General features: G+C 38.6%; 1 protein-coding gene across 4 annotated transcripts in view; it reads left to right on the top strand.

The window, feature by feature from the left end:
• The window catches only part of GULP1 (GULP PTB domain containing engulfment adaptor 1), a 162,885-nt gene that overhangs the window by 42,609 nt on the left and 92,662 nt on the right, over positions 1 to 27,614 (top strand). For 3 of the 4 annotated variants that reach the window (XM_055719088.1, XM_055719089.1, XM_055719086.1), the window contains exon 2: positions 12,662 to 12,782. The exons of the other annotated variant lie outside the window; for it this stretch is intronic. The gene's annotated coding sequence lies outside the window, so the exon portion shown is untranslated. The remainder of the gene's footprint in view (positions 1 to 12,661; positions 12,783 to 27,614) is intronic. 4 annotated transcript variants of the gene reach the window in all.

Below are 27,614 nucleotides of genomic sequence, written 5' to 3'. Positions count from 1 at the left end.
TAGCATCAGGATGGTATTTAGGGAAGAGAAATTTATTGAAGAATATGAACAGTAAGAAGTCTAACTAGTTTAGAGTTTCTGTAAAGATAAATTTCACCCATTTTAAAAGGTCAAAGCAAGCTTTAGCGGAAGGAAGGGGCTGTACCTTACCTTCTCCCCCGGTCGGCTTACTGCGTGCCTTGCTGCTCGTGGGGCAGGCCAGGCTGGGTGCATTTACCATGAGAGATGACCTTGGCCTGTTCATCCGTTGCAGGGGTGACCATGTCCAATTTAGGACAAAGCTAAATACTGTGCTTTAGTGGGAGACAGAGATACAGAGAGAGCCACAGAGATCTGGAGTGAGGTAAAGTGTGTTATTGCCTGTACCCAACTGGGAATTTGCGCTTCCTCCCAGTGGGAGTGGGTTTGCTTAAAACTGTAGAGAATTATAATATCTGTGTGAAATGCAGCTGTGGTGGTGGGAGAAGTGATGCTTGCTGGTTTCTTAGAGTTCATTACTGTGATGGAGTTGAAGATGAGGAGGGAAGTGGTTTTTATCTAGTGTAGGTGGAATTTGAGAACACCCTCCCAGATCCACACAAATGCTACGAGATTCTTCTTATTTCACAGGAACTCATGGGAGTCGTGTACTTCAGCGGTGAGACCTTGGGGAAGAATGGTGATGGCATCTAGTAATACTGCGGTTTAGGCTTTGTGTTGCTGAGTATCTGCAGTCAAGTTGACCCAGGGATCCTTAAACATATACAAAGTTGAAAGAATGTTACGTGGAGTGTTGTGTTTCTTGTAGGTAGCATCCAGATTCTACTTTGCTTGAAAGTTTTGTTTGTTGGAGATGTTCAGATTTAATCCTATTAATAGCTTTGGTTCAGGGATAATTTTTGAGCTTCTTATCTAAAAGTGTTTTATCAATCTAATATAATATATTTTTTTAGTATGCCTTAGGCTTATCCTTACTTTATGTAATGTGATTTGCAAAACAAAGTTGGAGTATATCTGGCTTTAGCTCACTGATTATAGCTAAACAGGCTTTTGTAGTGGAATGTGTTTAGCAAATAAAAATCTGAGAGCTTTTAAAATTTCAGAACAAAATTGAATTTAACCATCTTAAAGGTATTAGGCTTGCAATAAATCTGTATCTGATTATATGGTTGAGAAACCCATCTAAAATCTTTAGAAGATATTTTACATCTTGCTAAAGGATTTTTTCCATTGTGTAAGTACCTATACAGTATCTCTTTTTTAGATTAAAATACGCAGTGATTCAGAAATTATTTCTATATAATCTATTTTAGAGATTGATAATTAAATGTAGATTAGGAGTTTGGTGGTCTTGGTTTTTTGTATTGACTCCCTCACCTTTTCCTGGATACAGTCTACTTACTTATATTTAAAACCTATCTGATGATTGAAATTTCAATTGATGTGCTGTATATAACTTTCTCTACCATCTTACCTCGGATAAAATAAATGCTGAAATGTTTCTTAGTTTAAGCAGTAGATTGTATACACAGTTTTTCACATCAATTGTTATTCACCACCTGGGTCTAATGGTGATTAGGATTTTTCTTAAAAGAAAGTTTGTCTCTGTGGCAAGGGCAATTTGAGATAATGGCAAGGAAGTGGCTATGGATGCTAAAAATATTGTAACTTCACTCCTCCGTGCATTGTGCTGTGCAACTTCCAGTTTTGCACTTCTTTATCTTCTTTCCTGGGTTACTCCTGAGAAAGGAAGAAATATCCAGGATGAAGCTGGGTGATGCTTCTAAAATCTTACTGTGTCTTGCATTGACCAAGCCAATTTTCTTTTAAGGTGGCTGTGAATCTCCCTATGTGATGCCATTGCGATGTGAGTAGTGATGCTGGTAGAACCTTGCAATTTCCAGTGAAGCTCATGATGCTAAATCCTTGCATTGCTTCCATCCACAGGGGCAGTCATGGTTCATGTCATGGTTGGCTGGATGCTCCATGCCTCTAATTAAGGACAAAATTACAGCCAAGGGTAGATGATAATACTGTGTCCAACACTTGAAGTGTAGCCAGGAGCAGGGCAACAGTGAGGTTCTTTAAAAACCATGATCCACTATAGAGAAACACTATTATAATTTCCAAAGTAATAGAATCATAGAATGGTTTGGGTTGGAAGGGTTAAAGAGTTAAACGTTAAAGATCATCTAGTTCCAACCCCCCTGCCATGGGCAGGGACACCTTCCGCTAGCCTGGGTGGCTCAAAGCCCCAGCAAACCTGGCCTTGAACCCTTCCAGGGATGGGGCATCCACAGCTTCCCTGGGCAACCTGTTCTAGTGCCTCACTACCCTCATAGTCCTTATATCTAATGTAAATCTCCCTTTTTTTCAGTTTAAAGCCGTTCCCCCTTGTCCTGTCGCTACATGACCTTGTAAGAAGTTCCTTTCCAGCTTGTCTTGTCAGCCCCATGAGGTACTGGGAGGTGCTGTAAGGTCTCCCTGGAGCCTTCCGTTCTCCAGGCTGAACAACCCAGCTCTCAGCCTGTCCTCACAGGAGAGGGGCTCCAGCCCTCTTGATCATCTTCATGGCCCTCCGGTGGACTCGCTCCAACAGGCCTCTGTCCTTTGTCTTATTTAGTAGATAACTTGGACGTTTCCCCACCTCCCCCATTTTCTTGAGCTTCATTTTCTGCATTATTCCACTTAGTTTAGTTACTTGGCTTATTTTCTTCTTTGTTTTTTTCCTTTCCTTCTCTTTTATCTATCGATTTGATGTTATGACACGGTCATAACATAGAATAGCAGAGGATGAGAAATGGTTGTGTGGTTTTGTTGTTTTTCTTTGGGTTTTTTTTTTGTTGGTGTGGTGTTTTTTTTTTTTTTTTTTTTTCTTAAACCATTGAGTTCTGTACATGGAGAGAGTGCTGTAGGTAGCATGCAGGGGACAGAGGCATTGATTCAGATGATGTCCACTGTACCTTGATCCACAGAAGTTCAGGGTTGCGGCTGGAGGGTCCCATGTGCTCCAAGTGGTTCTAATCTCAACTGAGATACAACGAAGTATTAGGGAAATCCAGACTGGGGCTGAAGAACTGTGCAAGGCTGTGCTTAGGCCATTAAGGGTGGCAAAAGTGGTTTTATCAACAGTGCTTCCAAGTGTAGGTCTGTGAAATAGTAATAAACAGGAAACTTTTAAGAAAAATCTACGGGGATGCGCTGTTACAGCCCAGCAGAGGCTTGGTGATGGGAACTTAGTGGTCAGACAGCTTGAAAGCTCAGGGAAGGAGTTTCTGTGAGGAGTATGTGGCAGCCATGTTCACTGTCTGATCTCAGAAGATACTAAGAGAGGTAAGAATTCCTCAGTTTGAATTATGTAAATTCAGATTTTTGGGCAAAGGTGGTGGGTCAGATCACAGCTTTTTCTGGAAGCATGATGGAGTTTTTGCCTTCAGACAGATTCACTAATGTTAGTCTTTCATGTTGGCGACTGCTAGTTCTCAGCTTGTCCATCCTGATGTGATTTTTTTTTTTTTTTGTTATTGTTGTTTGAAGCCTTAATTAGAAGTGACATGCTGCAGAATATCTGGAGGGTCATTGTGTCTTCTGAAAGTGTTGTCATATCTGATACAGGAATCCTGTAGGTTGAAATCACTTCCTTAACCTTTCTTTAAATGGTGCTCTATGTGTTTTAGTTGTAAGCACTGTAACTTCTTCTTTACTAATCAAATGAACACTTGATACATATTCATGTGCAGATGGCAGGGGCTAATTCTGAACCCTGCCAGTCCTTAGCAGTTGGTTGAGTGTCAATGTACAAAATTCTCTAGCTTTAATAATGAAGGCATTTTGATCAGCAATCCCGAATGTTAAGGAATCACTAGATATTGATATAATTTCTATTAATGAGTTTTGGTAACAGCAGCAATTAAAGTTAATGCATCTAAGGTATCATAAGGTATCAGTTTTATCCTTTGGGTAATTTCTGTACTGAGGGTATTTCTCGTACAAAGTGATGTCACTGTCATTTGCTCCAAATGTGACTGTATATCAATATGTGAACACTATCTACCTTATGTTAAGAGATACTAGTTAGTTGGGATTGAGTATTGTATGTTTTGGAGCTCTTAATATGTTTTTATGTACTATTTGGAAAACTTAAAATTATTTGGGGTGGGTTTCCTACATAAACCCAGGACTGAGGAGTTTAAATTGTATTTTGATGTTCAGTGCATTTGCTCCCTACTTTCTGTCTGGATGCAGAGTAAAAGTAGTTTATTATTGGGAAATAATATGGCCATTTAGAAAACTGCTTAGGCTACGGTATTTGTGTTGGAAATTTTATTTTCTGGGCATAAGAGTTCTGTTTTCTCTCTATACCCATTTGTGGAAAGAATAAATCATCATAAATCATGTTTTCAAGGGCTGCGATGCTCAAGTTAGGTTGTTTCATGCAGCTCTGGGCTGCATGGATTTAGGCAAGCTGTCATCTGTAACCTGGCCTTATTTTAAAAAAAAAATTATAAATCACAAGCCTAATCAAATTTTTATTACCAGATAAAATAATTTTTTTTCTTTAAAACTGGCCCCAAATGGGTAACTTGTCAGAGTGCTTAAATAAAAATTACCATCAAAATAGAAGGGAAAAAAAAGCAGAGTATGTGCTTCCTTTAATCAGCTTGAGTTAAGCAGACTGCAGGCTTACAGAGAAAGATTTCAATTCTAGTTTTGGTTGTGTTTTTATAGGACTGCTAGATTTAGAGAACCTGCACTGGAAAATCAGTCTGTCCAGTTGCTCAAATATAGTGATATATGAATGTTCATCTCGGAATGAGGAGCAGGTGTCAATCAGTTATCTGGATTTAAATGTTGAAGCTGTTGTAAATCTGAGAATAAAGTTTAGTGCTTGCTGAAAAGTTCAGGTTTAATCTGTATGATGCCTTGGTTTCTCAAACTTGAAATGTCTGAGGAGGGCTGTGAGGCTGAATATAGGATTGTCTCTGCTGTGCAGATGTTTTGAAGTCCTGTAAAAAAGAGAAGAGAAATGATGAGGCTTATGTGTTGGCTATTTCAAAATAATCTTGTGTATTGCAATTTGGACTTCAGTAAAGCCCGAAAAACACAGCTTTTTCAGGAGTGAATAATTAGTGTGATAGGTCATGGAACCTAACCACAGCCTTATATTTCTGTTTGCCTGTCAGCAAAGTGGAAAACTTTTCTGGCATTCCTTATTCAACACTCAGCTTTGTTTACTTAACATACTGAGCACAAGAATGTCCTTTTTGAGATGTAACAGCCATGTTTCCCAAGGCTTAGAGGGTGGGGGAGTCAAGTTTAGCATAGTCATTTACTGTAGGTTCTCCACCTTCCATGTCTCCTCTAGCTCCATTTCCAGCTTTATGTCTGTCTTCAGACAACGTTTATAATCACTCTTTTGTTTTCTGACTGTGGTAACAAATGATGTCTGGAGTACATACTGAAACTTGGCTTGGTACAACTGAAGTGTTCGTTCGGGTTTTTAGAATTACTTTAATCTCTGTTTGTTAGTGATGTTTCATGAGGCCTCCCGTTAAATATTTAACAGCTCTTCTTAAATGTTTGACTCATGATTTTACAGTGATATGTGACTTTCCTGCCTTTACACAAAATTTCCTAGTTGGAGGGATGCATTTGCAGTATGCCCTGAGGGCACCATTGATGTCTCTTGCTGTAGAGACTGCTTCTTGCTGCATGGCAAGTGTGATACCTTCTGGGCTCATTTCATCTGCCTCTGTTAATTCTGCAGTGGTGATACGTTCGGGGCTGATTTAATCTGCCTCTAGTTCTGCAGTCGACGTGCATGGGCAGTATTTCTGGGTAGTGCAAGCAATACTTTGAACTTGCCAAGCTATAGCAGCTGTATGGGAAACCGTGTTTACCAAATGGTAAATCCCACACTGCAGAGGGTTACAAAATAAACCTTTTTTTACAATGAAGAGGGATCCTGTGGGAATAAATTCAGCGCAGTGCAGAACAGCTTCAGAGGGCAAAGCTGCTCTTGAAGGCAGAGGTGTTTTTACTGTCAGCGAGGAACTCTGATTCTTGGCATCCTCACACGCCTGAGTCCACAGAAAACAAAAGTGGTCTCGCATGAGTCATGTTGAGCGAGAAGCCATACTATAATTACATTATAAAGTGAACAGAGGAAGGAGTTCTGAATCCCAGCTCCTAAATCAAGAAGCTTGTGTTTCGTGATTGCAAAACGGCTTCTGAGCCTTGCATTGTTCTTCTTGACTCATCCCCACTCAAACTTTTAAAGAGGAAAGGAATAAACAGCTGAAGGAAAGATTGCTTGCCTGCTTTTGAGGCTTTTCTGGGACAGTATGGCTAAGATCAGCAACTGAAGTATAAAACGCAGAGAAATTGCATATTGCTACTCTATGCATGTATACACACACACAAGTGTATATGCTTGCATGTATACATACTCCTATTAATTCCTCAAAGACATAAGTAATTTACTGCCTTATGCATGTTTTTTTTGTTTTGTTTTGTTTTGTTTTAGTGAATTTGTGGTGTTCCGGAGCTAGCATGTGGAAAAGCTTTTTAAAAGTCTCCACAGGAATTAAAAAAAATCTGACAGTTGAATATTTTGGGTTGGATTTTTTTCATTGACTCCATAGACATTTAAAAATTTCTCATCACGCTGTCTTCTATCAGAATATAAATATTAGCGGGTCAGTGACTTGTTCTTGTTTCTGTGGCATCTAATATGTGTTAGTTGTCATGACAAGCTTTGGTGTTTATGTTTGCCAAAACACTTGCAGTATGTGTATCAGCAAGTCAGTTTGTATGAGAATAAGGGGTTTGTATGTGTGTAAAGACTGGTTATTGAGGAAAAAACCCGTCTGATCATTTCTTAGGTAATGAACTCTAGGCTGGTGTTCATTGTAAGGCAAGGAGCTCTGTATTAGTTTTCACAGTAGAACTGTATGGATTTCTTATTTGATAACTGTTTTGATTCGGTTTCTAACAAATATTTTTGTCGAAGGTTAAAATTAATGAATGAGATATAGCAGTAAAAGAGTTCTATTCATGCATGGTACATATACAACAAAGCATATTCTAATTTCTCTCAGCTTTCCCTACTTAATTTGTCCTCCAAAATAAATACCTGCTACCAATAGCTGAAAACTCCTGTGGGTGTGTGTCCGATTTTTCCAGGAGTGTTTTGCTTACTCATTCAGCTGGGTGCGCTCGCACCATCTCCATTTTCCAGGTCAGTAATTGAGGCACAGTTAGGTGACATTTAATGGTCAGATAAGAAATAAGCATAGAACCGTATCTTAACTCGCTAGTCTGGCCTGATTTTTAGGCTTTGTTGTTCTTTTATGTTTTTATGAAAATTTCTGTTGTCCAGCACTCCTGCAGCATGTAAATAGTCATGTTTTTTACATTGGCGATTTATAGTGAGAATAATAAAAAACAAGCAGAAAACAACAAATCCATTACATTATCAAGAAAAAACAAAATATGAAATGTATTGCCTGAAACCAAAAATGGGTTCATTAACTGTTTTGTTCATTCTGGCAGTTAGATCCCTCCTTGTCACAGGGCTGAAGGCGAGTTAGTGAGTCGTAGTTGGCTTGTCTGTGCTGAGCAGAGTAATTCACATTAGCCGGTAACTTTTGCTAGCGGACTAAAATGCCGCTGTACTCCTTCCCGGGATCTTAGGGGAGTAGGAAGGAATGGTGTCTGCTGAGTCCCGCAGCTGCTGGCCTGCCAGGGGTGATGCACTGCCGGAATACCTGGTGAGACAAGTGAAAATGTGTGTTCTGAAGATGGCTGTGCTCTGAATCGGTTTTAAGCATCCCGTGTTAATGTGTTAAAACAATTCATGTGTATCCTTAACTGGATCTGCTGCCTATCAAGAAGCTGTAGGGTAAGTAGGATTTTTAGAAAGATTGCATTTCTTCAGTGTGCCTTTGGGTCTTCAGGGTGTGGTCTGATTTTGGGATTTCTCTGCCATTGTGAGGAGGCTTTACTTGCTCTAGTCAGAGATAGTCTAACAGTTATTTGGGCATAAATTAAAATGTAGGAATAAAATAGTTGTTGCATCCTGTGATAGGGCTGTATGTATTGCTCATTTCTCTAGTCTTAGACGTCTTAAAATACCCCTGGGATAAATTTCTGTCATACAGAGGAATTAAGTGATACTCCGCTTTGATATTTCTTCCCTGATGAAGAATGCCTGCATCTTTGGTTTCCTCTTTGCAAATAGATTCTTATTTAAAGTGTGAGAAATGACTATATCTACTCTAGGAATTTAAGAATTTCAGTATATTTTTCCCCTAGTCTTTTCATTGTATAGAGGACAATGTGATTTTGAACTAAAGTCAGAGCTTGGCTCCCTGAGAAGCCCCCAAACATCCAGCTCACTGAATTAAACTTATGAGGAGAACTTGGCTTAGCAGATTTTGATTTTTGTACCAATTGGCTTGCTCATTTTCTTTCCTTGAAAGCTCTTATGACCACATCAAAGTTCTGAAAGCTTTCCCACCCCCAAACTTTTTTAAATAACATGTGGGCAGCAAATTATTTAGATAACCCTTGGACTTGTCAAGAGGTTTTTTTTTTACTTGAATATAATTGCTGTTACCTAATCCATGTTCTAGCTGCTTCCTTCCTTAATGTGCTGTAGCTCATTATTTTATGGAACTGCTGTAAAGTTTATATTGCAAGGTGGCTTGTAATTCTTTTCAGTACTTCAGGTTTGCTTTCTCTCTTCTGTCACCCACCTTAGACTTTACTTTAGGCCTTTGCATGTTAGCATTATGATTTAGTCAGGATTATTTCACATCACACCACAGATCCAATGCTTTTTATAGAAATCTGTATTGTCAGCATTACTTTATGTGTATGTAAGTAAGCCCAATTGTAATATGAAATAGGTAGATGCTAAAGTGCTGAGACAGAAGGCTTTTAATCCCATCTGTAAAATAGCAGGTTCTTTTTTACATCGTTTGGACCGGAATATCTATAACAGTAATTTTCATGACCCTGCAAAAAGAAGAAGAACGTAAAATATTTTGCAGAAAAAAAGAGGAGCGTATTAATCTCATTTAAAATCTGTAAGAATGTAATAGGGGGATGCATTGATGAACTGAAGAAGATAGATAGACAGGGATGGGTGTAAACAAAGTTGGAAAGGGGAGTTTGGGGAGGACTGATTGCTTAGCTGGGACTGTTCGGGTCTGTGGAGACTTTCCTTTCATGTGGATTTAAGGTTTGGGGTTTGGATTTTTTTTTTTTTTTAATACTATAATCAAGATAAATGTATTTGCACCAGATGCGCCGTGTGTGTCTACTATGACAAGTCCGGCTATTCATCCAGGAGTTTTCAAAGAGTGAAGTATAAATGATTTGGAACATTTTGCTCTGAGATGATGTCAAGCATACTGTACTTCCCACAGATTTCATAGCCTTGCCTGCTATTTGGTGTCTTACAAAATTAGCATCGCTTCTATTAAGCTATAATTGTAAAGAGACATACATTTTCCCTCTCTTGAAGGTAGAGTAAAAGTGGAATATTTAGGAACAACTTACACTACATAGTAGGACTTTTACAATTTGGGATGTATTCTGGTGGCTGAGTTTCTTACATGTGCTTCCCTTCCCATGTATTGTTCTAGGACGGGGTATTACTGACCTGTGCATGATTGCCAAATCTTTTCCATGTGTAAGTGAAAAAATTCTTTAAAATTTTTACATATAGTGACCTTAAAAATATTTTAATTACAACAATCAGAAGGGTAGATGAGGAGAGGTATCACTACTCAATGCTGCAAATACTGTTATGTCAACTACTTAGAGTAGAGCAGCAGCTCTTCAGCTTTGAGACAAATTGTTGGCGTCTGTACAAGAACAGAGCACAGCAAAGGGACTTCGATGTCTTTCTCTGGTAATTCCAGTTCAAGAACTTCCCTGTGTGGTTTCTGAAATGTCTGTGCCTTGAACATAACCAGTGAATTGCCTTAAGTTTCTGCTGCACATGCGATTCCTTTTACTGAGACCTGCTCTATAAATGTAATACTTGAAATATTGGTTGCGGTGACTGTGAACAGTGCAGTATGAATGGGTTTCTGAATAACAGTTTCCTGGCAGGCAGCTATGTCAATGGCTCCAGGCACTGTAGGATGAACTGCAAATTAGCAAAAATGAGTAGAGCCGTTGGGTTAGTGATTCCCATTCATTTACTGTGAAAAATACAGTTGGAATACTGTGACCTTATAGTTACAAGAGTAAGTCGGGAGAGGCAAGTAAAAGTGTTTGTTAAGCAGTGTTTGAATCTCATGAATGAGGTGTCAATCTAGGTGTGGAAGACACTTAAATATTTGTTTCAGACTTGTTTTCTGAGTTGGATCCTGGGTCAGTAGACAAGAAAATGGATGCTGCCTTTAATTCCAGAGTTTGCAGAGGATTTAGAGGGCTGCTGCTGTCTTCAGGGAGACAGGAGGTGCTTGGCTGTGCAGGCTCAAGTAGAGCCACAAAGTCATTACATGCCGAGTAGCCTAATGGTTTTATCTTCTGTCTTGGAATATCAAACTCTTGAATAGTACAGATTTGGGTTAGAAACAAAAAATCTGAAAAAGTTGAAATTACCACTTCTTTACCTTTTGCATTATGTTTTTTTGAAGAAAAAAATTAATAAATATAGATCACTCTGAGGGTATGGCATTTGCTTGTTGAGTTCAGTACTGTCATGATGATGAAATGGTACAGGATGTATTTCACATTACATCGAGGGAAAAAAAGTCTTTGTTGTAACTCCAGAATGTATTTTCTTATTCATATGACCTTCAGCATTTATTATCATGGTATTGCTGTAAAGGCATGGTAGAGGCAAGTGAAATAGGTGAGTGTGATGTATTGCATAATTACTAAAATTGACACACATTTTGTTTGGTGGAGTAACAAGGCAGCAAAATTATAATGTTGTGGTGCAGTATACAGCCTGTTGGAAAACGTTTCTCATGTATTAGCACTCTGCTTTTACTCTACGAGTGTACTCTATCATTAGTCATACTTTTGGGGTCTTTTTTGGACTTGGCTTACCAAGTTGCAGGAAGACCATGAAAAGCAGAATGTATTCTTGCTAATTCACAGAATCACAGAATGGCTTGGGTCAGAAGGGACCTTTAAAGGCCATCTAGTCCAACCCCCTGCAGTAAGCAGGGGCATCTTCAACTAGATCAGGTTGCTCAGAGCCCATCCAACCTGACCTTGAATGTTTCCAGGGATGGGGCATCTACCTACCACCTCTGTGGGTGACCTGTGCCAGTGTTTCACCACACTCGTAGTAAAAAATTTCTTCCTTATACCTAGTCTGAATCTACCCCCTTTTAGTTTTAAACCATTACCCCATGTCCTATCACCCCAGGCCCTGCTAAAGAGTCTGTCCTCATCTTTCTTATAAGCCCCCTGTAGGTACTGAAAAACTGCAATAAGGTTTCCCTAGAGCCTTCTCTTCTCCAGGCTGAACAACCCACCTCCCTTAGCCTGTTTTCACAGGAGCGGTGCTCCAGCCCTCTGATCGTTGTTGTGGCCCTCCTCTGGACCCACTCCAACGGGTGAAGGACTGCGTAATATGATGAATTTTGGTTGTGTGGGGTTTTTTTTTTCTTTCTTTTTTTTTTCCTGCTTAAAGTGGGGAAAAAAAAAAAAAAAGCAACCATGTCAGGGAAAAGAGGAATGAAGTAGAGAAAAAAGAAATGAAGGAAAAGAAATAGCATGCATTCATATTCCTCACAAAGATGAGTTTTTACACTAGGGCAGCAAAAGATGAACAATGAAAGGAACGTATAGAAGGTGCAGCCATTTATTCATTTCATGGACCAGGGAAGTAATTGTCCCTTGCTGACTAGGTAAAACTATAGGTCTTGATGTCTTGATACTTGAGAGTTAACAGATCCAAGGGGATTTAAGGGAATAATATGTCTAAACATCTCAAAGTGAACCATCAAAAAAATCAAGATTTAAATTGGTATGGCTAATCTGAGCATTCAGTAAAGAGGGTAAGAGTATTTTAAAATCCTCTGTGAATATCTTGAACTGGAGAACATCAAGGGGTGATGGCCAGGGTGGTTACTTACGAGGGACCAGGTCACATGCCGATCTCTGGTAAAACTGGAATCGGAGCAAAAACAGATTTTGGTGGCTCCTCGTTCTGCAGGAGAGTGGATTGAACTTCCTTACGTTGAGGCAAGATGTGGTACCATTTTTACAGACGCATTTTGTAGCATCTGTGGGAGTGCAGTATTCTCTTTATTATTATGAGACTACAATTCAATTTTTCCGTAAAGGAGCAGATTTGGGTCTAATGCTGCATGCTTTGTGCATCTCATATTTAGTGGAATTTAATTAATAAATGGTCAAGCTAGTGTTCTCTGTGTTAAATGGTTATTTTGTTGGTGTAAAGCAGTTGTTGGTGAGGAAGTTACGGGGAAATATTTGAATCAGAATTTCTATCTGAAAATACAGTTCTGTGGCTCCCAACATTTTAGCTGATTTAGACCTTTCCAGCAGAATTGTATTAAAATGTGTGAAATATATTTCCATTAAGCTGTTTGTACTAATTTTCTTAAATTAGGAAAATAATTTCTGTGCTTTGGTAATACACTGGTTCACAACTAATATCTGTCATTGTTTGTTTTTATTCTAGTACATACGAAACTATAAAGCAGCAGTAACAAAGGTTCAAAAACGTTGACAAATGAGTGATCTATTCCACATCAGAATTAGTGTCCGCTGTGTACCTTGGCAAGAAATTTGAATGCAGAAGGGTAAGCTGTTTTAATTCTTGCTGTGAACTGCTTTACAGGAAAAGGTTATGCACATACTTGAATTTTTCTTGGTCGAGTAGAGGGTTTTTTTAAGACTGGAATGAAAGATTCAAGGTAGATTTGTTTGTTTGTTTCTTTTTCATTTAAACTGCTTGTAACAAAGCCAAAAGCCTCAGTTTATAGACATTGTGGGTTAGAGAGGTGCTGCTGTCTGTTTTCCCCCATTAAACAATACCTCTGACGTGAAGTCAGCTGCTGAGGGAGGACCAAGCTGTTGACCCAGAGCTCTCGTGGTCTAAGTAACTGTGTTTCAGAGTTGGCTTTTCCTCTTTTTTGTTTTGGGTTTTTTTTTTTTTGGGGCTTTTTTATGCCCCTCCCATCTCCACAACTGATAACCCAGTGCTTAAATTGAAAACACTGCTACAGTGCACTGAAGCTGCAGTCTCCTTGCTTCTGTTTAGAGAGGAAGGCTTGTCTGGATAAAGGAAAGGCAGTAGCTGTGAGTTTCCATTGATTTATTGGAAAAAAAGGCAAAATTTGGGGGACTTAAAATGTTAGGGAGAAGAGTTTATTTATGGGGAAGTGGTTGTGTTATACTTGTCGAATCATTAAATTAATGTTTTCTAAGTGTGGGTAGGAAACTAGGAGCCTCTGGAAAATTGAATGTTTTGTTTAGTTCAGTGAAAGGAAGGTAAGCTAAAACTAAGTAGCAAATTTTTATTGTTTTGAGGTGAGGATAAGAAAAAACATTTGTTAGCAATCTAGTGGTTAACGAAGACTTTCTCCTGGCTTGCTTATTTCAGTTGCAGCGCTGTGCTTTAGAGCAAGTGCATCTCACTTCATTTGATTATAAATCCCAAAATCCATTGAAGTACCTCTGAGAATATGTAGAGCTGAAGTCAGATTAGGCTGAATCAGTCTGTTGATGCTGCTCCTTTCCCAAAGGTTACCTTTAATCTGGCACTGAGAGCTATTGCTATGATGTTGTAGCCTCTTCAAAGTACTTGCATGATTTCATTACTTCTCAAAACCAGATCACTAGTGTGCAGTACCTTTGTGTATCTTGATGTCTCCAACATAGGTGATATGCAAATGCTGCGTTTCAAGTAAAAGTTCCTTGGATTTTGAATTACTGCTGTGACACTATCTCATAGGACAACCAAGGATGACTTCAGTTGCTGCTGGTTTTCAGAAAGTCAGTGTGTACATTTCCGACTTCATGGTGTTACTTTCCAATTCCATCTCAGACAAGTCCTGTGGTTCTCATTTCCTGGATGGTTGGGATGAAAGGCTGTCATTCTTGACTTGATTTCTAAAATAAACCAACAGATATACAAGTCCTTAACTTTTAGACTTTTTCATGGAGTAGATGGGAGCTGATGCAATAAAGAAAAAAAAATAGAGGGAAGAAAAAAGGTGCATTGGAGAGGAATAATGACTTTTAAAAAATCAAAGCTTGCCAGTTGTAAAAGGATCTTGTAGCCTGGGAACAAATGGGAGGAGATGGGTTCTTTCTGACAACAGCAGCTCAAAATCTCTCCCATGTATGTACTGGATTCTACTTTTACCTCTGCACTTGAAAAAGACTACCTCATGGGTCTCTCCTTCGACAGGGTGGGACAAAGCCAGACGCATTGGCAAAAAAATGTTCTTGATAGGACTCATTACCACTCCAAAACACAGAATCATTTTGTAGATACAGGCTTACTTGAAGCAGATTTATTTAAGATGCTTAGATACAAATTCTTCTGTTGATTTGCAGCAGGCTTATGTAGTATTTGGAATTCTGGAATTTAAAGACAAAGCTGCTTTTATGTGCAAAATCCTTTATTTTAAGAACATTGAATCCTTGGGCTTTTAAAGGTGTATGTCGTTGTAGTGTCCATCCCATACTGAGTAAATGAAGAATGTAGTGTTGCAAAGTTACAGCAGAAATTACATAGAAGATGCATAGACTTGCACACACAAATCTTTAGGGCAGGGATTAATCACTGACATTTTCAAAATCAAATGTTGACCGGTGAAGGCATCTAAAAACATCAACATGTTGTTGTGAACATGTTCTAATTTCACTGTAGTGAAGTTAAAAAATGCTTCAACTTCCCTGTTATTTTGCAGAGGGTTAGAATTTATTTTTACTGTAGCAGTAAATGTACTGCAGTAGTAAATGGTAGGAGGTTCTAGCATGCATGACCTGGTTCAGCAGGGTAACACTATTGATTTATTTTTTTTTTCAGTGCCTCTGCTTTAGTTAATTTTAATTTCATTTTCTGATTCTTGATTAGCTCAGTGGTAAGTTGTCATTACAGCATTCGACTCCCTAAGGACATGATCTATAAGGCGTATTTTTCCAGTGAAGGGTCATGATTCAGCTAATTTACACATAATTTAAACAGCAGTTGGCCTAATACCCTGAAGTGGAATTTGAGATACTTGAAGTCCAGGAGTGTAATACCATAAATTAGTGTTTATGTTAAGTACTCTTCAGAGACCTGCAGGAGGGGCGGGTGGGACATGTAATGCCCCTTGTGTTCTTTTTTTCAATAGGCATGTGAAGTTGAAATCTCAAGGAAGATTAAGAAAGCAGTTGCACGTAATGCAGAATTACCATTTCATTGGGAAAGCTTTGTTTCACGAAAGTTACCATAAGATTTGTTCGCCTAGACTCTGTATTTGGATTTATATTTTAATGGTTTATTCAAATAAATTAGCATAATAAAAATGTCTTCATGTGGCTAGAGCAAGCTAATGAACTGTGACTTTTGCATTTACTGATGGTTTACATTTTATTGTAAGTTTAGTGCTAAGCTGTGTTCAGTTACTTAAAACAGTTTTTAAAGATACAGGGAAATTGTCTCTATGTTTGTATCTGAACAGTTTTGTCAACCTGAGCTGATGCCCCAGAATGCTGTATAGAGGCAGTAGATTGAGGATAAATGAATTGAATTTGTGGCTTTTCTGACTGTTTTGGTGCAGCCTGTCTGTGGGCTGAAGCATGACTGCCACTTCACCCAAGCAAAGATCATTATTTACTGAAAGATGCCCTGTGTACATTAATGCTGTGGTTTCCCGTTCAGTCCCGCAGTACAAACCAGTCTGGAAGTTGGCAGAGATGGTCCTTTTCTTCTTCCACTTTCTAGTGCTTAATGTTGACCCTTACTTTTTATTGGCACATGGTAGGAGAAAACTTCAAAACTTCAACATGTTTGTGTGGGCTTTTTTTTGGTTTCCCGTACCCCCTCTCTTCCCTGACAGAGCTGGCTGTGCAGGGCTGCTTGTGCCAATGTGGGAGAAGGGCAGCATAACTGGGAGTAAGTGTTTGGGGACACAAGGCAGCGAGGAGCACAACTGCCCCTTAATGTGATTAAGTCAAAGACCGTAGAAAACATTATCTCATAGGGTAATAACAAAATTGGTGGGTCATGGTTTGAATCTGTATGTTTTAATAAGTAATATTAACCATGTGTAACTAATACATATATATAAAAAAGCATTTTTCCCTTAAACAATTATAACTGTGTTTATATTTGTATAGTGTATTTGTATGATGTTCTGAGTGTGAGTAATATATACTAAGGTGGTGATCAAATAGAAGACAGAATTGTGATGTACATGATCTAGATTTTTCAAATTCTTCCTATAGATCTTTAAGCCTACAAGAAAAGCAGTGAAACCTAGTCTGAATTGCAAGGTGTTCGCCTGATTGGGATTTTTTTTTTTTTTTGGTGGTTGTGTGTGTTGATTTTCTTGATTCAAAAGTGGATCCTGTTTCTAGGGGACATAACAAATTTTGGTGTACCAGTAAAAAGTCGGAGTCGGTGTGCTCGGTACTGTTGTCTATGAACTGCTTATCTAAAGCTCTGTTTCTCTCTGCTGTTTCTGCCAGGCTGCCACCATTCCTCCCATCTGTCTGCTGCCTGATCCCTTCTTCCCCTTCCAAACAGCTAGGCTGGTTTTATCACTGTTTTTTTCTTGGTTCCCTTCATTAGCTGTGGTACTGGCAAGGAGCCAGCCAAGGCTGCAGCCAAATGATTCAAAATGTAAAAATTCTTCCAGGTCTGTTTCAAGGTGTGTATTACCTTGAGCTTCTTACCGTCGCCTATATTACAGGCATCCTGCCATTTGGGAGAGAGTCACTGCTTTTTAGAGGGCCATTAAACTTCTGAAAGTTTGCAGGTGGCGAAGATTCTGCTACATGCCCAATTGAATTCTTCTTTATAGACAGTTATTGTTTTTTTAACCTGCTTCTAGGTTGCATTTTTATTTTTAGTTCACCATTAGGCTTTACCATCTCTGAAAGTCAAGCAGTTACATCATTTCAAAACATATTTATCTCAAAATCTTTGCAGTATTATTAATATAAATTAGTGCATGGCAGTGCCTTTTGGCATAATGTGTAAGGTCAAACTTTAATTGCCCTTTAGTTTAAGGTGTGTTTGGGACTTAATTGTAGCTGCTTTATCCCTGTAATTACATAACCATAAGAATTGAGGGTTTGCCTACAGAAGAAAAGGAGTTCATCAGTATCATGATCTGCTCTGACATTCAGAAGTGTCAGCAGCCTGATGCAGTCGATGAAGTTCTTGGATGCCCTGCTGCATGAGTGCTCCAGGCTTTACAGTTTGCTGGAACTGAAAAGAATAGCCCGGCTGACTTTAAGTATGACACAAGGAATAGGATGGTGTCCCGGCCACTCACTCTCCAGCATGACAGCTGGAGATAGGGCTGTCTTGAGGGGCTTCCAGGAAGGTCGTCAACAGCCTGAATACATGTAATCTGTGTTTAGAAAAGCAAACAAACAAAAACTTAATGGATTTTGTTCTTGCGTTTGTAATTTGTCCCAGTCACCCCCCAGAAAAAAACCCAAATCTTGCTTGAACTGTGTTTAGAAGAAATCCCTGTGTCTGTGGTTTGCCAGTTTGCTATCTAAATGCTTAGGTTAATGATATTCTGGTATTGAAACTCTTCTTCAAAACTACTTGCTTGCTTGCTTCACTTACCTGCAAAAAAATAAGTCTGGCCTTACTAGGAATACAAAATGGCTATCACATTCTGCATTTATAGAGAATATATATATATATATGTATACAATTTCCACTCTGAGTAAACCGATGAATCGGACTATCAGAGGTCAACGCAAATGGTTTTGTGAGACAATTCTATAGTATGTTCTATTCTTTGCAGTAGAGGTGTAAACAGTGAAGTTACACAGCCCTCCTGTATCTAACCCTCAATCCTGTTTTTAAACGCAAGTCTGTTCTTTCTACGCTTTTGAGTCACAGTAAAGCATTAAATTAAAAACTAGTCAATCCATCCGTGGTAAGCAGCTCAGTGGCTTTGTGCAGCAGATACTTATTTATTAGGTAATTTCTTGGGTTTTTTTGGTTGTTTGGTTTTTGTTTTTTTGTTTTTTTATCTGACACTTGTTACATGATATGTGAAAGTGAAAAAGACTTTGTTCTGAATTTTCAAATGCTGTCTGTTGCCACTTGTTATTTTCATTTATAAATGACTTTTTTTTTAAGCTGTATCTCCCCAACGTTGACATTCTTAACAAGTATGAAGGGTTTTGTATTCTTTATGTTCTCCTGGAGTGAAAAGATCAACTGCAATATATTTTTGAGTGCTCTTGAAGGGGAAGAATTACATTTCACATCTCAATGGTTATGGATTTATCATGAAAACATGCAATACTCTTGTTAAGACTCAAGTTACTGTACTGTAATTCATGTGTGGTATTTTCTCATTGTTTATGTATTTGGTTTTATATTTATAAATCACAATCTGTAATTCAGTTCCAGAACTGGAAAATTCACAGATTTATAATGTTTATCCGTCAGGTGCTCTGATTCTGGCCTTTTGCAGACAGAAGTACCATAACTACATTAAAGAAAAAAGTTAATAATAACATAAATGTAAAGGCAGTAAAGTGCTTCCCCCCTCATTTGGATTACTTCCATTTTGTAATAAGTTACCACTTCCTTTTCATCCTCACCTTTCACTGTGTTATACCACAGAAGTGGGAAGACTGGAGGTACTCCACATGTCTGCAAGGTCCTAGGTGTATTAGTAGTGACGTTTCCACAGTTCCATAAACTTATTTCTTGATTTTATTAACTGTTTTGGTAATGGGGACACTTTCACTTGCTCCTGGAATGGAAGTACAATGGTGAGCTAGGCTTACAAAGGTTTGAAAAACACTGTGAGCAAACACGTGTTGCTTTACCTAAATACTGTTTAGGCTGTAAATGACAACTTTTCATAACGTTTTGAGGGGTTTTATGTAAGTCTGTACTTTGAGAGCTGAAAAACTTGATACATGATTTAGCTGTTAATAAAACCTAATTGGCTCAGTAGACATGTATACTATTTAAAACACCTATTTTCTGCATTTCTAAGTCACTATGGAATTTGAGATGGAGACAAAAATTCCAAGCAAAGGAAATCTATGAATAAATTTAATTGAATCTTACTAAATTTTAAACCAAACTTTACTTAAGCAGACAGGAACACTTAAAATCTGGTCTGTTTTTAAAATAGTAATACTCAGAATAAGTAAAATCAGACCTGGATAGCCAATAGGTCGTATTTCAATGATGCGGAACAGCAGAAAATAAAGGCCCACTGTACTACTGTTATTAACACTAGGACTTTTTTTGAAAAATGATTGAAGTTCTCCTATGAAGTTTGTAGCACCTAAAAGAAAAGTATTTTTAAAGAAACTTAAAAAAAATATATCAGAAACATGAAGATTCATTTAGCATATTTGACATTAATTTTTTAAGTTGTGCTGGCAGGGGCTCACGGCCGTGTGGTGGAAGGGGTAGGCAGGGGTTCTGCCCAGGTGGTCTTCTCCATGCTGCCTGCAGGCCTTCCTCTTCAAGAGCGCCTTGTTCTTCTGGACTCATTTAATCCTTTTTGCAGACTTACTGTCCTGAAAGTAACTCTCAGGCATGTCCATTATCATCTGTTTACCCTGCCACACTGGGACATTAATATGTAAGACTCCTAAGAAGCAGGGACACCTGGCTGCCCCGGCAGCGGTCCTGTCGGAGCTCAGGGCTGAGGTGACAGCACCAAGTGGTCCGTGCTGTGTTGCCGGGGTCTCTGAAGAGTACTGCGTTCCCTTGGAATAAATGACACGTCTCGGTGCTTTGCCATTTTTTAGCAGTAAGGCACTGTATGTTTTGTGAATTGTCATTCACCCAGTGTTCCAACAGTTTCCTGAGCAACTGTGTTCAGCTAAAACCGCCGGTCTGAAGGCTCTTCGTTTAGTCCTCCCCTCTGTGGTCTTGTTTAGAATTAAAACTCGCATCTGACCATTCTGCGCCTCTTTTACTTCGTGGACATTTTCTCCAAACGCAGAGCATGTTTCCAGCTGTTTGTTTTCCAGCCCCTGATGATACGCATTTTTAACGTACGCTTTTACATGCGTGTTCTGTCCTTCACTGCTAAGCGGTGGGAGAGGTGTGTGCTCTGGAACATCGGTCTCTGCTCTCCCAGCTGTAAAACGCAACTCTGACCTATGAAGTTGGCAAGCCCTTATTATGTGATTGAAGAAGGGTCAAGTATGATGGTAATGGCAGCTGCATGGCTATTTAAGAACAGATAGCTAAGGCAGGTGGTTTTCTAGTAACTCAATTGCCATTGAGCTTAGAGAAATGGTGTACTGCAGTTCAGTGAATTTCTGTTAATCAGATAAGCCGCGTTAATTGCACAGTTACAGCTTCATGACAAGTACAAGATAAAACACAGTATTTTAACCTTGAGTGAAAGGGGTAATTTGTATAAAAAGTTAAAGGCAAGTTTGTATTTCTTTTTTCCTTTGGTTCGAGGAGTTGTGGATCTCCTTACTCCTAAAAACCCCTCCTGGTTTATAACATGATAGAACTGACTGTACTTGGAAACATCACAAGATTCTATTGTTATACAGCTTGGAGTGCACTAAATTGTAGCGTAGATTTTAATGGTGGCTATCATAGAGCGTTTGAGCTATGTTCTTGGCCTTTACAGGTGCTCACAATTTTTTGCTCAAATTTTGATGCTACTGGGTAGGTATCTTTTCAGCAGCAGAAAAGCAGCTTATTAACTCTTGCTGAAGAGGAAGATGCACAGATCTCTGGCTAGCAGTCTATTGAATAGAGATAGTACTCAAAAATATAACTTTTTTCAACAGGAGGGAAATAGAAGTGTCTGCTAGCAGCTTTCCATTTATCACAGATGAAGTTCTGGTTACTGACTCTTTGGGTCTGGAAAAAGTACCAGTCTGAAACTGCTATAATACAGGTTGGTAAAGAGAGGTATCAAAGGGTCATACTGTGTGTGAGTAAAAAAAAAAAAAAAAAAAAAAAAAAAAAATTACTTTGGGGTGAAAAGTGCACATCTTGTAATGCTGTGAACTATCAATTTATGTAATTTTGATCAACATATTGTAATGGAGTATTCACAAAGCAGGCAAATCAATAGATGTAAATGTCACAAGTAAGGTTGTTCATCACCCTGAGCAAAGCAAAGATTTAGCTTCATGTGAATTAATCTGTTCAGTGCTTGAGACCATGGACACAGTGCCAGAATGCGCATGTGCGAAAAAAAATAATTAACACTATTTAATGTGAGTTGTGGGAATGGTGTTGAAGGTGATACACGGATGAGAATTCAGGGCAAAATATTTCATGCAAAGCAAACTAGGGAGGATACACAGGAAAGTTTTACTGGGTTTTGGGTGTGCATTTGCTCCCTCTTGCTTTAGACAAAAAAGGGGAAAAGATGACCCTGAAAAATAAATAACATCCTCTTGACAGGACCTCTTGACAGGAAGCTGTGTAACAGCGCAGACCTGTGTTTGTACCTCACATTTAGATCAGTCCTGCAAGAACTTAAGACTGCTAACATTTCAAATAATAGAGCAGCAAAGTAGTTGAAGACAAGGTATCCCCTTAGTGTCATGAATTAGCAATAAAAACACAATTAACCCAGAGTTTCATGATAAAGAATGCACATTGCAACAAATATCTGAAGAAAATGGTATGGTTAACATACGATTATTTCCTAAATTACATAATTGAGCAGAATTCAAGATGTGGTGGTGAATCACTCCTTTTATTCCAGACAGTTGGAGGAGAAGCTCCTTGGTTATAACTGAAAGTAAGAGTATCATTTAGCAAAGACATTGAGCGAGTGAACTATCCTATGTTCATGGAGCAGCAGCAAGGAATGAGATGCCATCAGTATCAAAAGGACTCATTAAGCTTGATTGGCCAGCCAGGACCATTTGAAAGACAAAATACTGACTTCTGTGAAGGCTCCCAAAGCATAGTGAGGAGAGTGAGCTTACTGTAGAGCTTCACGGGGATCCACGGTGAGCATGTATATACGCATTCAGCGATTCACAGTATGGCCGTGGGCACAGTAATCCTTACCTGGGGCAGGGGGCGAGCAGGTAGGGCTGTCATCCATCCCCTTTCGTTGCTCCTAGCTATGTCATTGGTCATAACATGAGGAGTGGGGCCATACAATGAGTGGAAGTTGGCACATTGTCCTGTTTGCAGTTCCACTTTTCTTCTCCCTTGCTGCTTTGGAACCTCTATTTAGCTATCAGTTACTGAAACAGTAGTGAGATCTGCTTGAAAAGTTATATTCTGGTTCTGTAGTAATCTTTTGCTAACTGTAAATTAAGGAGGAACTATCTAAGCTTGCTGTAAAAACTTTGTCAAGAAAATACCTCCATTTTAACTTGCAAAGTAACTGCTAGAAAATATTTTCAGTTTAGAGAAAGACTTAAACAGGAATGTGAAATTTGGAAGTCCTGAGCTTTACTGCAGCTGTCAATCTTTCAGTGACACTGCGAGGCCATGTATTGTGTCTCTGTCTTAATTTATGCACCTACAAGATGGAATAATAATAATCTCATAGGAATACTTATAAACTTTGCCTAATGTCAATGGATTCTCTGCATCCTTTGTTGAAAGATTTCATAAATGCTAAGTGCAATACGGGAGAGGAAGCAGCTTCCCCAGTATTAACAATCAACTACGTTCCTTTGTTATACCAATTTTAGCTCCAGCATTACATTGGCATAAAAAATGATATAATCATTTGGCCTATTAGTTCTGTCCTTTTTATTCCTCCCCCCTTCCCCCCCCCCCCCCCCTCGCCCTGGGGAAAGTGGCATGGGGGTGGCTTATGAAACTCTTCAGAGAATTTGAAGGAAATTCAGGGGTTGGTTCATTTATTTAAGTTCAAGGCTGCTTTCAAACCACATTTTTCCCTTTCCCTGCTTTTTAAGTGCTGCTGTTTGGTTGTGTGTATGGATTATAAATTAAAAGACTGCAAAATACATTTTGTTTCCCACTGGCTTGATTCCAACAGCATTTGAAAAGTGAATACCTACTAACCGGTGTAGACTCTAGTTTGGGTGTTAAAGCCATTCAGGTTTCAGTGGCAGCACGTTGAGGTTTTACTGCTTGAAAAGGATTCTTGTAGTGGCAATTTCAGCAATATTCCCCTTTTGAAGAGGCTACAAAGTGAGAAGAATATTTTAATTTGGCTCCTATAGTAATTATGCTCTCATCTTGTGGCTTCTGATTTTAATGGAGTTTAAAACACAGTCATACTAATAGTTCTTCTGCTTTCCTTAAGAAGTCTAAGTCTGGTTATAATAAAGAATAATTTCTGGAAGGTTAAACACACAAAGCTAAACCTTTTCTGAAAAAGATCACTGAGTTGTGACCAGCAAGGTATACTTTTGAAAATCCGGTTAGCAGAGACGCACATTCTTGGATGAAATAGAAAAGTGAGATTAATTTTGTGCAGCATTTTGTGCAGTGGAATTCCCAAAAGATTTAAATGTGGGTAGTTCAAGAAACAAATTAGAGCCTGCATGCTCACAGTCATAAACAAAGTGAAGAAAAAGGAGCACTGAGGTTTGGCAGAATGATTGGGAACTTCTGTCTGCAAGTACACTGTAGTACTTAACGTCTCCATTACTCCCAGCTTACAACAGTACTTCCTCTTCAGTTCCTTTCCAGCTTATCAAGGTAATTTCACATGTAATTTTCTCTCCTAGCTGAAATACTTTATGCTTTCAGTTTTCAAGGTAACTGCTAATTAGTCATTTCGATTTTCACCTCTGCCCCCCCTGCAACCATAACAGAACTACTTTTTCTTCATGTTTTTATGTTTATATATAGAAATTTGTGCTGTGGGTTACATCAGTATTATATGAGATACTGATTTCTTTCTTTGAGAAGTACAGTTTTTCTAAAGTGACTTAGGTGCTGCTGTTTTTTTTGTTTTTAAAGGCAAAGATATTAGTAAAAAATCAACAACAGTCCTTTTTGTCCACATGCCATCAGTGAGCCAGTTGAGAGTGCACATATATGCGTGTGCATACATATTCAAGTAATTTCCAAAGAAGAAGCTTTGCTTGAATCTTCTTGCATAAGTTTTCCATTAAAACAAAATGGCTTTTGGAAAAGAACAGAAAACTGTATCTAAAGATGTGGTGTGCTTGAGCAGGATTTTTATAGTATTGGGCCATAATGACTGTTCCCTGTTACAGAAATGCTTGTACATTGCTGTATTTCTCCATTATTACCCTGGTGCTCAATTTTTTTAGCAAATATTTAAAACTGTGGTAGAAGCAAGGCTGTTAAGATTGTAAATTCACACAAGCCTGTTCTTTCTCAGTACTTCTAGCTATTTCTTTTGAAATGAGCTTCTGTGAAATACATAAATACCAGTAGAGATGCTCAGGTCTCTTTCTTGAACGGTTGTTTCTTTGATCGTATAGCACCATGAAAGTGTTTTGGAAAAGCAGTATTAAAGAATTGCAAAACATCATATAATTTGATTTTCATTAGCGACTACCAGTATTATTTGAATGTGATTGTCCTGGAGGTAACTTAAGCAATTTGAATAGTTACTTGTAATTCATAAAATTGACAATGTCAGTGTATGTTGTTGGGCAAAGGGGGAGGAGAGAGTAGCATGTAGTTGGTGTAATGGTTGGATATAGAGTGCAGTTTTATGTTGGTGGTTCTGATTATTTTTCACCGGTTGACTCCTAGGTTTGAATTTTCAAAGCAGCGTTTGCTCAAGTGCCTGGATGCAGTAGAGTGTCGTTTGATGTTCTGTGGTTTTGCTGTGGTTTCTTCTCTCTGAGCGTCTGGTGGTAACTATATAGCAGGAGATTCTCTATGGCTAGGTGTTACAAGGATCTCATGAAAGGGTATACACATGCCTATGGAGTTTTGCTCTTGATACAGGAGGAAAGCTGTTTAGCCCCTGTGAGCAGTGCTCTCCAAGGATCTCAGCACGGGGTACTCAGGTGCTTGGTGCTGACTGGTAGGGACAGATGTTAAAGTATGAATATAGGTCAAGTGCAGTTAACTTGCAGACTTCATCACCACAAATACATTTGAAAATCTGGTTTAAATGTGGTCATATTTGATACACTGTGAATCCATACACTGAGTTCTTGAAACCTTGGTAGCAAAGCTTAAATTTCTGGAAGGACTGAGGTGCTATGAAATTATCATGGATTTGCTTCAGCATTTATGAAACTGGTTGCTGTACCCAAAGCCATAGACCAGAGCTGGTAGCGAAGATCTGTATAGAAAGAAAGGGAAAATAAATGCCTGGCATGGGTATTTAAGCCATTCAATAGGAAACATTCTGGCAGGGGTCCATTTCTAGTTGTTAAACAGTTTTAAAGCTTCTTCTAAAGCTGGGAGCTTGGTGTTTTTTTTTTTTTTGTTGTTGTTTTTGGTTTTTTTGTTCTGCTTGTTTTTCTCTCTCTTTCTCTCCAATTTTCAAGAGAAAAGCCTAAGAATTACTTTCTTTGAAAACATGGCAGGTGTTGGTACCTGTTTTTCACATCCCTCTCCTTTTACTCCACTAGTTTAGTTACGGGGTCAGTCACTGAACCTGTTGTTAGCAGTTGTCTGAATTTTCTCTGCATACTTAGGAGGACAGACCTGTATTTTGTTTGCTCCGCTGGTTCTGGAGGTTCCGCACAGTTGGTGCCTACCTGGGGGTGAGTGGCTACGCGTAGTGCTTTAAGGGTTGTTGTCAAAGTATCATATGCTTGCAAAGGACAGGAGAAGACGCTCTTTCATTCCCGAATACTGGAGATGCCTCACTGAGGAGTTTTCTATGGAAATCTGAACAAGCTGTGAACACGATGTTAGACTTGCAGCATGTTTCAACTGCATGGAATTTCATTAAATTCATTAAATAAAACTGTCCTCCCAGTCCCAAGCAGCTAGTACCTTTCTCTTTGTGATGCAATGAATGTTTGAGTCTCAACTTGCTGATCTATGGTGCTTTTAAAAACTTACACATTTCTCCTTAGTCCCAACTGTATTAGAAGACAGAGAACACTTCTACCTGGGGAAAGTGAAGACTTGAAGGAATTCAAGTGTTGTTAGCTTGGAACTTCTATCATGTTGTAGCCTATATTTCAGTAATTTTCTGCTAAATTACTCTAGGATAGATCACTTACCAAAATCTTGAAATAAGATTCCCAGTAATGATAATAGTGCACAAACCCTGAATGTTTCTCTTTAATACACATTATAATGAATTACTTCAACACGTACCTACAAGACAGAGATGAAGAGATTAATTTGTCATAAATGTGATTTTGGTCCCCATGTTTTTGTGTTAGTTTAATATCTGTGCTTTTAACTTTGTATCATGTCGCTGTTGAAATGTTGGGATTCTTCAGAATGCATTCAGAATGGCTAAAGAAAAAAAGCTTAAAGAATGTACTATGATAAAGCCTAGGAAAAATAGAACCTAGTTTTCAAGATAATATGAGATTTAGTAGAAGTGACAAAATCGATATTGCCAACTTTTCTTGATATTGAAAACTGTTGAAATCACTTAATAAAGCCCATCTCACCTGTATAAATAAAACGTAATGCTGTCCTTGAGGCTAACCAATTCAAGCAAGGATTCTGAATGTATTAACATTCATGAGAAATCTGTTGACTTTGATGGGAAGGGATTGTCTTCAGTATCATGGATTTTAAAAGTCTTTGTGAAGTGAATGACACTTTTTTTAAACTGTTGTTAAATGAATGGCACTTTCATATGTCATTGTTTCAGAATATGAATAAGTTGGTTCTGTGAAAGTCAGAAATTTGTATGGCAGTGATTTTGTTTATCAACATGTGACATTTAGCACTGGGAGGGAAGTGATCATCGGAATTGGACTGTAAAAGATAAGCAAGCAAGTATATGTACACTCTGTGTAGCAGTTTGTATGCCTAGAATTTATACAAGGGTTCTGGTTTTCCTTTGAGGGAGAGCTGTGGAACAAGGGTCCCCAAGTTAACTAAGGTATAAAAGTATCAACTTGAAGTCCTGCGGATAAATAGGTTTAAATAATGATATCATCTTTTTTTTCCCTTTTCTTCCCCTTTTGACATGATTATAACCTTTTTAGCATGCTCTTCTCATTTCCAAAAGAGGACAATCTCTGTTAATTTTGTATTGATCTTGTACACTAAAAAAACCCCACAAAACCCAATCCAAAAACCCCAAAAAGCTTTTACAATTAAACCTCTCAAACTGTGACTTCAAAGAGTTAGAAAACTGTTTGTAGTGTCATAGTTCAGAGCTCTTGGGGAAAGGGTGAGTATTTTCCTCATTTTGCATTTATGATAAATTGGAGCAAGCCTGCTGGGCTGGCTCCTGGAGAGAGGACTCCAGCAGAGAAAGCATCTCGGGTATACTGTGAAATCTGTGCAGGAGCAAAGGTGACGCGGGGGGTGGGTGGGGGTGCTGTGATAGGAGATGCAGGCACATTTCTTCTTATTCTTCTCT

The sequence above is a fragment of the Falco cherrug genome, chromosome 8, assembly GCF_023634085.1.
Source record: "Falco cherrug isolate bFalChe1 chromosome 8, bFalChe1.pri, whole genome shotgun sequence".
Lineage (NCBI taxonomy): Eukaryota > Metazoa > Chordata > Aves > Falconiformes > Falconidae > Falco > Falco cherrug.
This window is presented reverse-complemented; position numbering and strand designations above follow the sequence as displayed.